Below are 14,116 nucleotides of genomic sequence, written 5' to 3' on the forward strand. Positions count from 1 at the left end.
TTTAAATCGTCTCGGAGCGCGGCGTCGCGGGGACACGGGTCCAGCTCTGATGCGAGACATGTGCCCAGCAGATGGGCAAAAAAAAAGTTGATGCCGACGCAAAAGGAGAAAAACAACAAAGTCAAGAGGTTAAAAACGGAGGCGTCAGAGAGATACATCATCATCCCACCTCTCTGACACTCTGTAGGGCTTGACCTTACCAGGCTGCTGGGTTGTCAGACCGGCCTAATCAAGTAGTAGGTAGGGCTGCCAGACCTGCCCTGGACGGAGAACATGAGCAGCCCAGACTTCATCAGTCCAGCTGATACATGTGCATAAAGAGTAGGGGGGGTGAAAAGTGGCCATTTCTCTTATGTTCAGTTTAGGTTGTTGTCACACAGAGAGCAGTGCGGAGATAAAGGTCAAGTATGAGGCGTCTTGGCAACACTGAAAACTGAGATGAAGGTAATACTTTTTAAATAAAAACAATCATTTTTGATGAAACTTAACTGGCTTCAGTGTTTTCTGTTCGGTACATTCAGTGAATGTGTTACCGCACAATGAAACGGCAAGTTTGAAAGAAATCAAACTGTCCTTTACCACAAAAGTCTAAACAACACCCCAGCACGGTACAGTTAACCTGTACGCTCACGTATTCCACAGAAATCTCCCCGTGACGACAACTTATTTTACACACACACACACACACACAACATCAGAGTTCTTCAAGTTCCACCGCTGTCCGCGAAAATCCAACTCGAAGGTTGCGACCGGGAACACGCACATCATTAGAGCCGCACTAAAAAGTATTATTGACCTTTCTGTTGCTGCGCGGGTGGACATCACACACGACGTCTTCAGGTCCCTCCCACGTGGAGCGTTATTAACATATGCCGGTCTTAATAAATTATTTCTGTCAGATTGTAAAAAATAAAAAAATAAATAAATAAAAAACGAGCACAACTCTACAATTTTACGAGCCTGTAAAAGGTGAAGGCCATGCATATTAAGTTTTTCACGCACCGTGAACTTTCGAGGTATGCTACAATAGGTTACATAATTAATTTCTGCAGGGAAACCTGAGCCATATATTTTCGGCAGTTTTATCTTATTCCTAAAGGGTGACGCTGCCTCAGACGGGGATATAGTAACACTGGGGGGAATCACCATTATCGTCTTGTGAGGTTCAGAGTTTAACTTTATTGACTCCCAAGCAGAGATTTACCCCAAGAACAGTTAAAATAAATGATATAAGGAGATGTACTAGGTCATGATGGAACATTTAAGAACGCGTTGAGAAGCAAATAAACTTATTAACCCTTTAACGGTTTAGCAGAGAAGACGGTTGGAGAATATTCTCCACTTAATCTTCAGGGCGTCTACAATCCGTCATAAAGCAGATATACCTATCACTCTTACAAATCTGCACCTGCACACGCAATTTATTCACATGATGAACCCAACTTAGTCAGTGAAAATGGTGGCTGTTTGCCTTGTGACATCGTGGTTGCACTGAATGTAATCATCTGGTTTACTGATGGGGTAAATTTCACCCTGCGTGACATCCTCTGCGTGAACAAGAACGTGAAATCATTTTGCTCCATTTCTTGTGATAATTGCTTTCTGGGGTACTTTTTTTTCTTCTTTCTTTTTCTTTCGTATTAACATCACCTGCTTTCCTCGTGTCTTTCTCACTAAGATTTCCACTCGAGGTATGACAACTTCAGGCTGAAGACACGTTCGAGTTGTTTAACAAGCTCTAAAATTCAGTTAACATATAACAAGGTGATTATGACTGTGATTATTCAAATCCGACGTGTCGATCTTTATTAGTTTGGTGCCATTAGGAAACATTCTTTCGTGTCGATACGAGCTAAGAAAGAAGCCGATATTAGATATTAATCAGTACAGATTTAACCGACTGGCTAGTGGCGCCTTTAAATACTCAGTGGATCATCTCATTTCCTGAATTGGGAAGTTGATGCGATTCATCACAAAAGATTTATGCCGTACCTAATTAGGAAAGGTGTTCTTTACTAAATTACGCAATTATGTAGCCAAGGAAGTGTTGATTATGAATTAACCTTATAATTGGAAATGCACCTGTATTATTCATCTTTTAGTTTTTAGGTGTAAATGCACATGAACAAACATGCGGAGGCACTGGAGGCTGGAAGGCAGCGTGGCCATGCAAGCTAGCATATTAGCATCTGCTCTAGAGAGTCTTTGTTGAGTCATTGCCTGAAACACAACAGACATGTTGATTTATCCAGGCACTGAAGACCAACCAAGAATCAGGTAAAACTCAGTTGTTGTTGTTTTTTTTGTTTTTTTTTGGTACGTGGTCGGTCCGTGTATGTTCTGGTCATTGAATTTACTGTTCAGAAAACGATTTTAAAAACAAAAAAATTAGTGGCTATTGTAAAATTCAAAAATTCAAATTGAAATTTCTTCATCAGGGTTGAAAATGGATCAACAAAACTTTAAAAATTGCTTGCCTTTAATTTTCTGTTTCTAAATCCAAAAAATAAAATCGTTCGGAAGTTGCACATGTGAGGACGGCGCTGTGCAACAGAAGTTGATGGACATGGATCAGTTTGTTGTTTTTTGAAACAATAAAAGAGTCTCTCTGAAGACGACATGGCTGCAGAAAAACTAAGCTGCGTATTTCAGGTAAAAACTAAAAGTAACTACATATAATCAGGAAATAGTTAGCTTCTAGCTAACGTTACTCTGATACGCAGGCAGAAATGTCTGCAGATGACAAGCCTTGTTTTGCCATGTAAAAAATCACATCAGAATAAGGTTCCAAAGACGTTTAAGCCTGGACTAGGGAAACCACAGATAGAAGTCATATATTTGGGCCAGAAACACAGTACCATCCTCATACGTGCTCCTACTGTGAAAACGGCAAATCTGAAAAAAAAAACGGGCGCTTTTGTCTTCTAATGATTTCATTTTTTATTTTTAGAAACAGGAAATGAAAATAGACCAGTTTTTAAAGTTTTGTGTATCCATTCTCAAAACCAATACAAAACCAATGAATTTTGAAATGAAAATCAAAATGATCGCTCATTTTTTGGTTTTAAATAACCTTTTCTGAACGGAAAAACCATATGACCAAAACATACACGGACCGTGGTGTGAAGGCTGGCTTGAAGGCTTCCCACACAGTCACCCCTTAATTTTAGTTCAATGTAAACATTGCCGCGTGTCGACATGTTCCACACAAATGAATCGCCGCTGCAGTCCTAAAACCTTCATAAAAAACAGGATAGAACGTGAGATGTTAGGTACTTGAGATGGGAATGATGATTTTAACCAATGTCCAAATTGTCCACCTGAATCTTTATCCATTTCCAATTATTCCTACATCACATGAATGCCAACTAAATAAAGGCTTAGGCCATTAAAATGGATTTCAGTGATGTACTAACCTCCAATTTAATTTTAATAGCTTTAATTTTGATGTCACGTAACAGCTGACACAGCAACAACTATGAATGACGACCAAAAGACAGTCAATCCCAACAATATGTGAACATTTCAATCCTACATGTGCCACTACCCTACTGAGTGTGCACATTTCAATCATGTGCAGACTGTGTAAAGTCAGCGTGCATCATCTTCGATCTACCGAGCCCTTTCCCATCTGTGAAACCTTCTAGTTTAGTTTACAGCGAAAAGAGCAAAAGGCTTTTGTTCTCTAAGCAGCGATGTCCTGTTGTGATTTTCATTTGGGTCACAGTGTGGAAGACTGGTTAATTTGATAAGCTCGGTCTCTCTCCCTCATTCACTCTCACACGTTGGCTGTCTTGAAACGCTGCAACCAGTGCCGAGCTGATGCCTTATCTACATTATTAAAAAAATTCTTTTTAAGTTTGAGCTCCAGATGTTTTTTATCCCTCCTGCTTGATGCTTAACGTTGTGTACTGCTTTTTAATCACGTTGCTTTCAGAACCATTAATGGATTCCAATTTAAAAGTATGCAGAAGTTCCGATTCTTGGTGGTGTTTTTTGTAAAATGAGGTACAAGTGTATGTACTTATACTATATGTAACCGTTACTCCAACTAGTTTGCATCTACACTGATCAGCCACAACATTAAAAACCACTGACAGGTAAAGTAAATAACTTTGACCGTCTTGTGACAATTCAGTGTTTTGCTGGGAAACTTTTGGACCTGGCATTCATGTGGATGTTACTTAGATATCTACCACCCACCTAGACCAGACCAGGCACCCCCACCCCACAGCAATGACACTCCTCCATGGCAGCAGCCATCCAATATAGGATACAGCCTGGCACAGACACGTATATAAAAATACTTAAGGAGCAACTCAGAAAACATGAAGAACAGCACAAGGTGTTGACCTGGCCTCCAGATTCACTAGATCCCAAACTGATCAAGTATCTGTGGGATGCTCTGGAACAAACCAGATCCACAGAGACCACTACCCTCAACCCATAGGACCCCACTAACAACATTATGCAGCTACAATAGTCACAACTGTTTTGGAGGCAAAAGGAAGACCTACATAATATGAGGAAGGTGGTCACGATAAGGCTTTAATGCCGGTTGCAAAATCTCACTGGGGTAAAAATGCGGTAGACATTGGTCCAAAAAGTATTTTCTCCAAGCAACACAGTCAGTGTTATTCCAGGTTCATGGTAAGGCCGTCAGTTTTCATGGCCACATCTTTATTTCTGAGAAATCGTGCCATGAGTCATTGTTCTACAAAACCCAAGCGCCTCTGCAGCTAACTCTGAGGCTACAAGACCACCAAACTAAAGCTGTGGCCACTACATACACATATTAATTGAAACTGTGAACAAAAGACATGTCCTGGAGGAAATCCAGTGTATTTATTGGCAGAAATGGAATATAGTTTCCATAATTATGTTTTCATTAGCGTGTAATCACCAGTAACTGAAGTGCGGGTTCACTGGGTTAGAACGAGCCCTAGCTCACACTGCATTGTCTTCTTTTTCTACAGTAGCCCAAACCAAACCCTGGCTCTAGAGAGGGACTTTTTTTGTAACTTTCTTTTTTCATTTTAAGCATCCCTTGTAGGTTCTCATACACATTGGTAACTAGAATTATATTTGACACTTAATCCCGCATCCTTTTAAACTTTTCTACTGTCAGATCTCTTGTATCATCTCTTGTACCTAAGGTTTGTCCAACCTGAACGTACAGAGAGCGCTCCAGCTGCTTGTCACTAGCATTGTCCAGTATATAAAATATCACGTATGACTAATACGGACAGACATGGCTACAATCCCAGTAAAAAAAAAACTGCTATGTGTTTTGGACAAAGTTTTTTTTTTTCCTGTGACAAAATTAGTTTGTCACGTCCCGCTCCGACTGTCTGAGGTGTGAAGTTTTACCCCAGTCAAACATTTCACTTGACTCTGCCCACCATTATCAGCTCTAGACAATGCTGGCGGAAAAAAAGGGGGGGGGGGGGGGCTGTACTATAGAATCAGCCCCGACAGCTGAATGACGTCAATACAGGGAGCCGGCGTTTCTCCGCACTTGACCCCATCCCAACTAGCGCGAGCCGACACCAATATTGCCCCGCCGTTGCCGCTCAACTCGTGACAGCTGAATGGACACGGAGGGAAAGTTTGGTTCTGTTTCTCGCTCTTCCTTATCTGCCTCTTACAAGCGAAAAAACAAGCAAATCCAATGCACTTGAGGGGGGAAAGCGACACGCAACAATAGCATCCACCAATAGCGCTGTCAAACAACGCCATCTCTCTCGGATGTTAAAAGCTTTAAGAGCTGAGGCCTCTGTGACATCCATAGCCTCTGGATGTCAAAGATGGTTGAAGACTTGAGAGCAGGCCTCTGTTTTAAAAATACTGTGTGTGGGTGTGTGAGTGCGCACGTCTCGGAGCAGCAAAAGTGACATTTGAGGGGCACTTTACAGAAGCCAGCGGTTGCTAGGGATCTTCTGTATCACCTAAAGAGCCTTTGTCAGTCATTGGAAAGCTGTCACCTTTCGGGGGGCCGATACGGTAGGGGGAGCCGGCTGACAGGTAGGAATTAATGAGAGGTGTATGACAGCAGACCTCTGTGCTCTTGTGTCTGAGCGAATGTGTGTGTATTTGAGAGCGCGCGTGTGTGTGTGTGTGTGTGTGTGTGTGTGTGTTAGCGAGGTCCTTTGTCTCAAGAGGATGAACCACCTTCTTTGTCATCCTGATGGGGGGGTAAAGTAGAGGAAGAATGATGTTAGAGAGAGAAGATTCGAGAGTTTTTTCCCCGCGTATTTTGAGACGGATTTTGTTTGTTATTTACTCAATTGATTGCGTGATTTGTCAGTGTGATAGTCACACCGGCCGACAGAGTCCCGCAGTCCCTCCCAGCCACGTTGATTCTCGTAATAAACACCTGCGCAGGCGCTCGACGAGGATCCAACGGTGCAGGAAGCGGTCGCCCTGCAATGTTTTCACCTCTGCCTTCCCGGCTGCACGAGACCACAAGTACAAATCCTCACAGAACAATTGAAGGAGCTCTTCAAACACGCTGCCAAATTACATTCTCTTTTACCAGCATCTGTGTGACTGTCTGCCGCTCCATGTGTATCTGTGTGTGTGTGTGTGTGTGTGTGTGAGCTGATGTAATAATCTGTGTTCCCTTCCACATTACACAGTCCTCCATCGCAGTAAATGAGTTCTGTCAATGTTTCTGCATCTCAATTACACAACAGAAATAATAGGCAGCGGCGTGGCAGGAGGAGGGGGGAGGAGGAGGGAGGAGGAGGTGGAGGAGGAGGAGTGCAGGGGGCAGCTCATCCACGGAGCTCAGAGATCCAGGGCTCCGTTGGGTGACACTTGGTGACTTCTCATTGCTTTGTAAAACGCAGCATAGCCATCGCTGTTTATAAATCATTGGCAGTTTTAAACTCTCAGTGTAAAACTGAAAATGAATGTGTTTTGAGTGTCTCCTTACAGCTACCGCAGCCACTCGGTGACAAAGCGAGTGTTGACACATGCAGAAAGACAGTGATAAGTCACTGCCCATCGGTTGATGTGTGTTTACATGTGACAGTGCGAAGTGAAGATATTTGCCTTGAACCGGATTCAACAAATCAAATGCAAATCACCCTGTTTCCAGTGAGGTCACATGGACGCACTAGATGTGTAGCATATACGAGGCCTTTGCTAACCCATAATATGATGTGGGAGGCATTTACTTACAGACTGAATCTATGCCAAAGGCAACCCGGCTCAGCTCAATACCTTTCTGTAACTCATTCATTCAAAATCCTTCACTTGGAAGTTTGGGGTTTTGGATTACAACATGGAAAGCTGTCTACAAGAAATGGCCTTAGCATTGTAGCGTTAACATCAACCATTAGCTGTGAGAACAATGCTCTTAGGCAACTGTCCGGAAGTCAGCGGCGCTAACAGTTTAGCAGGCTAATGAGCTATCGTTAAGGATGAGGCTGTGTGGAATGACAGCATATTATTAAATTACATAGAAAAACTTTGTACCACTGAATTACAATATACATTATTAACTTATCAGTGACCAAAAAATTACCTTTGTAAACCATTTCTAATCAACTCGTGAACTCAGAGCCTTGAGAAGATTTTCACATGAGGAAGCTATTGATAAGGACCCAAGAACACTTAAGACCCCATTATAAAGTACCAATACCTCAAATCCGTCTCAAATAGCAATCTATTTTTTGATGTGGCATTTTTTGCCCATAACGTTTCCCTAGGTGTAATCGAGGGTATGTGAATGACGTCACAGCAAGCGACGTCTCCGTGGTTACGGCCATTGAGTGGCAAAAAGTGACAGTTGAGCATGAACAGCAGTCGCATTAGTTTGAATCATAGGCTTTAATTGTGTCTAAATTGTAAAATTAACTAAAAAAAAAGTTGAAGTGCTGTTGTGCAATTGACTGAACCAACAGATCTGAAAAACAGTCAAAGATATATTTTTACAGATATCTCCGACTCCCAAAGAAAAGAGAAGTAAATGGATCGCTGCACTAGGAAGAAACAACTGGAATCCAGTCATCGAAACCTGGTGTTGTGGTTCACATTTTGTGTCAGGTAATATTGATATATGCTGTATTTTTTTGATGGACTTATACCTTAAGTGACTTCTTAAGTTACGTTCTGGAGGCTGCCAGATACATTTGTCGATGTTGTTGTTCTGGCGTAGTTACGGCCGACTGTAACTATTTCAGTTAGAACAATAAATAGCAATAAAGCAATAGTTGTGATCATTCCTCGTCATCCTTTCAACATCTGGTCGGACGCTACAGTACTGTATGGCTAACGTTACTACTCAGTAAAGCTCTTAGCATTAGCATCTTTCATTTAGCTACATTTATCGTAATGAAATGACCTAAGGCTTGAACTTAAACTAAATGGAACTGAGGCTAATCCACTTTTACAAATCCATACTAGTTCGTATGGTTCATTGTTGAGTCCAATTGTCCTTAATTTTATTTGATAATCCACATGTTTCCCGGTGTCGTTGTATTTACTGATACGTTTTACTGTGTTTTTGCCACTCAGGGGGGCGTGGCTCCGGGTGGCAGTGACATCAATGCATACCCTCTATTGCTCCAATCAAACAGAACTATCTGCTCAAGGATACGACATGGAAAATCCTTTACACAAAAATCAGCCGTAACCCTAACGGCTTGTATCTGGGAGCCAATAAGTTGATAGTAGTTTTGCATGCTAAAGACCGAGTAACGTAACATAACGTAACGTAGGAAATACTACCCAACCACTTCTGCCTTTTCTGAAAATGTCACAACTCACGACTTTACATTAGATTCCCACAAGGGTAACACCACCACAAGAGAGTGCCGCCCGTATGAACTTTTCTTGTGAACGTGTGTTTGCTGCACCGACTAATAACGGCGAACATCATCACTCAACTCCTGCTTCCAGCTTAACACAGACCCAAGAAAGCCCCACGCCTCTCAATGTTCAAAATCCCTGAAACTAAATCAAAACCTCGAGTTCTGCGGAATGAAATTCACGTCCATGTAATGAATTTCTCCGGCGTTTGTTTTAAAATACGGGAACGTCCCCCGAAGATAAAAGCGGAACCCAGTCTGAAACACGTCGAAGACGGTATATAATTATCTTGCTAACGGGCTCAACTGAACTTACGCAGCTACAAGAGCAACATATTTATTTGAACTGGGGGAGATCTGACTAAAGCAGACGCCTCTGAGACGAGATTTTAGTCTCTCACACTGAGAGGTAAACACTTTAAAACCGAAAAACCAAATTCAGCCGGTTTAAGAGACAAACCCAAGGACAAGGGAAAGTGAATAAAAGAAAACCGCGTGTGCTAGATGTGTGTGCGTGTTTTCCTGTGAGCCAGTAAATTCTGATAGGAAGATGTTGATTTAAATAACTGACTCTCTAAGGATCTGACATAAAACTGCAAAAAGAAGAAAGCGAGAAGAGAGAGCGAGAGAAAGAGAGAGAGAGAAAAAAAACAGCCTTCACCGAGTGAGTTTATCAGCTTGGCACCTGCTACTGGAACATTCTTGATGAACCAAAGGTTGTCTTCATTAAGCGCATTAATATTCATGACGCATGGTAATTTTGACACAGAAAAGGTCTTGGTAACCTTTTCGTGTGTGAAGAAATTTTTTTACTTCTCAAGGAAATTACAGTCCGGCAATGACTTAATTAATGCTCGCTTTCTTGGCCACGGTTTGAGGGCCTGTCAGTTTGGTGCAGCGCTGGCTGTCAGGCACGCCGAGGGCTCGGGGAGAGAAGGATTGAAGGAGAGGAAAAGACAGGAGAGGAGAGGGAGAGGAGAAGAAAGAGCAGACAGATGAAGTCAACATGCACTCATCTTGCCCACGGAACATGGTAATAGGTTTGCCTGTTGCCTTCAAAATTTGTATTTTTTCTCATTTTATTCTGCCCTTTTACCCTTTTCTGACTTTTACCCTTCTTGATGTGTGACACACGAGTCCGGACCCAAATAGACGAGAAGTAACTCGCGCACGCGCACGCGTGTGTGTGTGTGTGTGTGTGTGTGTGTGTGTGTTCCATATGAATCGGAGATGAAACATTCGAAATGCGGCGGCGTTGCCGTTCGTAAATGAGATTAATCTATCACTCCTGATTTTTTTTCTTTAATTAAAACCAGCCGTGCAAGACTCACGTGCCTCATTGCGGCCATGACTGACATGACTTGAAGATCTATTGAGTCAAACCTCTGTAGAACTGTCTAATGGCTGACAATTTTACAGCCGCGCGCGTGTTCATTTCCCCCTCACCCCGGCGACAAGACACACACAATGCAGACGCACATCGCCAACTACACAAACTAGTTTCCAATATAGTGAATCATCGCGTGTCCTGCTCTAACATCGGGCAGTAAAAGATGTGAACATAAGGCAGCATTTCCTTTATCATGTCCCATAAAAATAGCAATTTGCCCAAGCCCTTGTAGCACAATATGGAAGGCGGTGTGTTTGGCTGATAATGTTGAGATGACAGATCGTTCCATACCGGGAGGTTTCTCTGCTGTCTGCCTGCCCCTCGCAATAAATTGCAGAGGAAGACCGAAAGAGAAAGAGAGGAAGAGAGGGATGGTGTGTTTGGAGGAGAAAGAGGAGTGTGGGGGCGGAACAATGAGAGGAGATGAACTGGGGTCAGCGGTTGCTTTATTGAACCCATAGAAAGCATCGCAGAGGCATTAAAAAAAAAAACATGTGTACCTACATAGTTAGTCAAGAACATAATACTGAATTAAACTACATCTGACCTTCCCCAACGCTGACTACCTTTACAGGGAGGCTAGTAAACATCCTACAATCAGTGACCAATCAGAAGAAAATAGCCAATGTGGTGGACATCAGGGGACGGTTTTAAAATAAGCGATCAAAAGGGAGAACAAAGCCGGGATCGATGCAGAAAGAGCCAATGAAAACGTGCCCTCTGCAGCAGGAGGAACAACTTTACGCAAAGGGTATATCCCGGTTGATGCGATGGAACATGTTAACACGTACATTGCTATGAGAAGGGAGTGCCTGCTCCAATGTAGGTGGGTGGTTTCAAAAGTTTCCCAGCAGAGCGTTGTATCGTCACGAGATGGTTATTTACTTCTCCTGTCAGTGGTTTTAATGTTGTGGCTGATCGATCAATGTAATATAAGATCATTTTATTAAATTATCATATGAACAGGTATGTCTGAATTATATTTGTAAAAATACAAAACCTTTTTCACGTACATAAAGCCGCTGATTAAAACCACTGACTGTCATTCTTTCCTCATAAAAACACAGAGTAAAGCTTAATTGAGTGAACAGTTTAGATGCTGCAGTCACGCAGCCTCATATACAGTAGCAGCTTATCACGTGCATTGTTTAGATGACAGTGGATCACCTAGACATGACCACGTTGTCACTCGGTACATACTTCCCGCATCACTTCATATATTAATCTATTTTGAACAAAATCCCACAGCTCCTGTGTGTGCATTTGTGGATGTGACAGTTTGTTGAATATGTAAATGCTGTTGAGTCAGATGCAGGGACTGATAAAGTAGCTCTGTCGATGTGTCTGAATGTGTGTGTGTGTGTGTGCGTGAGTTACAGTCTTTTAGCTCGGGATGTGTGTGTGTGTGTGTTTCTTCTGCTGCGCTTTGTTGCTTTGATCATGCTCGCTCAGCTCATCGCTCACCGCGAAAACCTGCCTCAAGGAGTGCGTGAGAGTGTGTGTGTGTATGTAAACAACTGTGTCCTAACTGTCCCCCCCTAAAGTTGAGTTTATTTGTGTCAGCGCCGCAGACTAAAAGTACATCTCTCTTCTTGGGCTGCTGTGGCGTTACAAATCCATTTCTGTTGTATATCAGACACAAATTCAAAGTAAACTCTCCACATACAAACATGCAGTCGCCAAATTCCACTTATAGCATGTTATAACAAATACTTGTTCCAGTAGATGTCTGCTGTACCGTTGTTCCACGCTGCACTTAACCACAGCAACAATGAACTATAATTCTAGGAAACGAAATTAGCTTTGAGTTACTGTATCACAAATCATATATCAGTGACTATATTTCACTGAACCGTGATGAGAGTCTGTATTTATCTCAACAGTGTAAGTGAACAGGCTTTTGTTTGTAATAAGCATATTGGCTCGGCTCCACCAACAGCATGGCCCGATTTGACTCGAACATTGGTGCCAGTACTTTTCTCTGCTTCTTACACTTCAGATAGCTCGCTTGGAACCTCAATCAAGGTTCTACCTAAAAAAGCCTTGGGTGTCAGGTACTAGCTACAATCAAGCGGCAACCTCCGGTGAAGCCCATGCACAGTGCAAAAAACTGCAATTCATCAAGTGGCCACTGGAGGCTGACTTCAAAAGGGAGTTTTTATTTTTTATTAAGGTTTAAAATTGTGCATAATTAAGGGGTCTAATTAAGGGGTAATTAACTCTTATGCACTCCAGGTAGTGGAGAGTTAGGTGGGTGGGTCATGTGAACGACACGCCCCCTCCCCCGTCACCATTTTCAATGGTTGCCAGATGATAAGCAAAATAAGCACACGAGGGGAGGTTTAAGTGAAGATGGAAAATGGAAAAACAGAAGAAAGTGCACAGATACTAAGACAAATTCAGCAAAGACGCCAAGGACAGGTACATCACTGAAACCAATCTGAAACCAAAACAAGAGACTAGAGTTGTGTTGAACTGTATCACCCAGTGGTGATGAGGCCTGATTTGTAATAGTAATACGTATTAGTACCTCATGTTGATTCACTTTTGTTTGCCATGTTAACCTCCTGAGACCCCTCGTCCTCATATGGGGACATTAAGTTTAAGGTTTTATTGCAGCTTATTTTGCTTCATTTAAACCCGTTGTCCTCATTAGTGGATGGTTTAGTCTGTCCTCTAGTGGTAGTCAGTGATGGTCAGTACACTAGTTGGTGTATTGAAAACATGACAGTGTCCATTTCATCTGATTCATTCATCTACAGATGAGGTACAAAATGTCACTATTTGTTATGGTTGAAACTTACTTATGCTTGCAAATTGTGCAAATTTAACACATTTCATCAATAGCAACGAGCTACAATGTCGCTCATTAGCAAGTACAATTTTATATTTTGTCACACATTGATGACTTAATTCCAGTGTCCACATATGAGGACATTGTTTTTTTTTCAAAATCTACTACTTCCTGTTCAAAGATGAAACTTAGTTTTGATACGCTGTGGTTCTGAGTAATCCTAAATACCTTGGATAAATTAAAAATAAAAGACAAAGTAAAAGCTCAGGTCTCAGAAGGTTAAAGTTATTTCAATACACAAACTAAAGACGTTTTCAAATTAAAAGCTCTCTAGTGTCCCAGCGGACAGAAAACCTCAGACCGATGTGTGAATGCTGTAAAACATACTGTTATATAGCAACATTATGTCAGTATCTGGCTCTTAAAACACTAAACCAACACTGTTTGGTGGCGAGCAGTTTGTCATCAGCAAGTTTTTGAAACTTTTCACTTAAAAAGTGCAGTAAACCAACATTTTACATATTCCGGAGAGATTCCTTTTTCGCTTCGCTAACTGGCGAAAAAAGAGCAAACGATTCCCTGGAAATAATGAATCAGACGAAAGAAACGTCTCTTTGCGTCAGACTCATCTTTATCATCGCTGAATTATATCCGTTTGTCCCATCATGCATTATCACACAGATAAGTAACAGTACGAGCAGACAGTGTTGTGTTTAGTGCTAAATATAGGGACTCTTTTTATGATGCAGCGCTCCAGCCTCAGCAGTCCATTAAAACACACAACATCAACCGTTACGACTGTCCTTAAACAGAGAGGCCAGCAAACATTTACATTTACTGTTTGTGGGCCAGATACAGTGCATTACTTTCAGAGTTACTGGCCCGCGATGACAAATAACACGGAACGACAAGAGCAGTATCTGCCTTTGTGGCTTTTTCAAATGTGATACTCAACCCTTCATCTGTCCTGCCCACTGTCTTTCTCCCTCCTCATCTCTCTTCTCCCCTCTCTCTGCCTTGTATCTGTCTGCCATTAGGCAGATAGTTGCCGGTCTCATCTGTATCATGTCTCCGACCGTCCCCACAGGAGCGCCACACAGTTGCTTGCTTAAGGAT

The sequence above is a fragment of the Mugil cephalus genome, chromosome 14, assembly GCF_022458985.1.
Source record: "Mugil cephalus isolate CIBA_MC_2020 chromosome 14, CIBA_Mcephalus_1.1, whole genome shotgun sequence".
Classification (NCBI taxonomy): domain Eukaryota; kingdom Metazoa; phylum Chordata; class Actinopteri; order Mugiliformes; family Mugilidae; genus Mugil; species Mugil cephalus.